This window comes from Centruroides sculpturatus, unplaced genomic scaffold, assembly GCF_000671375.1.
Source record: "Centruroides sculpturatus isolate CEXI.00-Female unplaced genomic scaffold, Cexi_2.0 scaffold650, whole genome shotgun sequence".
Lineage (NCBI taxonomy): Eukaryota > Metazoa > Arthropoda > Arachnida > Scorpiones > Buthidae > Centruroides > Centruroides sculpturatus.
In genome coordinates, this window is record NW_019384909.1 from 287,052 (window position 1) to 288,514 (window position 1,463).

Sequence of the window (1,463 nt, forward strand, 5' to 3'; positions counted from 1 at the left end):
AATATAAAACTCTGATGAACCATGTTATTCCACGAACAATTTTTGAAAGTTTGTTTTATAAATTTTATCAGGTTCATTCTATAACTATTGTAGTAAAAACCTGTCAATATCTTTTGAATGTAAGTATATTAAATCTATAATTTTTGTTACAATTAAGTAAACTTTAATGTTATATTATTTTTAATTGCTGTGTTTTAAAAATTATTATTATAGCAAATTTTCAACCTAATTTTTTAACATAGAAATGGTTATTTATTTCGAAGCATTTATGCTTCACGACGAAAATCTCTGCTTAACACCCTATTCAGGGAGCTTAAGTTTGTAGCAGAACTCTCTAAAGAGTTCGGGAAACTGATTTTTTATAATAAATCTATTATTTTTTTTTAATTTAACAGTTAGACAATAAAAATCGGCAAGACTTGACAATTATTTGCATGGTTTATGTCTATCATATGAAAAACAAATTTAAACTAATTACAATCAGAGTTTCGTTTTCTTGGAGTTTAATATTTTTTAAACTGTTTCTTAATTACATGTAAATAAATGCTCAGTAATATAAATTTAAATGTATAGAAATTAATTAAAATGATAATATTTATTGATAATAAGTTAATATTAAATAAATAAATGTAATCATATTATATATACATTTTTAAAATATATTTAAAACTAATCTAATTCAAATTGATTTATTAGTAGAAGGCAACTGCCTGTTAAAAAGGGAGTTCTACTCCTTGTCTTTATCATCAGTATCATTAAAATTCAATCAAACATCAAAAAACTTCTTAACATAATTATTTAAATTGTAAACATTTTTTTGGGTTGCACAATGGAACATCACATACATTGCTTCCACCGATTCACATCCTCCAAAATCGAATAGATCATATCTCTGTCTCAACTCTAAACTCTTCTTACATTCACAAATCAGATGAAATTTAGAAAAAGGCATAAGACATCTTGGGCATAAGTTATTCTCGTATATATATACTTTATTGTCTATCACCAATGTACTAGCATTAAGTTGAAGCTGTATAAAAAGTCTCTTCACACAAAATGGTAAGCTCAAAAATATGTAACTATTATTACTTGGGTACAATAGTATTGAACTATAATGATTCAATGATATTCGTAAGCGAGTATCCTCTATATCTTGCATTAGTGAAATTTCTAGTACATTCCAGATTAAATGATGATACATCTCCTCCCCAAGTTTCGGAGAAAATATAAATGGTTCAATCGAACTGCCATAACCATTAATTATTTTAGACAAGTTTGATATCCAATTCCTTTTCAAAAATTTATTAATGGAATTTTTATATAATTGATTTAAAAGGTTAAGTGTAATTACACTACCATCTCTTACCTTAATTAATAACTTTATACATCTTTTAATAAATAGCACCATGAGACTAAATCTACTTATCTCCAATCTTAGTATACTACCTGGAGTTTTATAATCT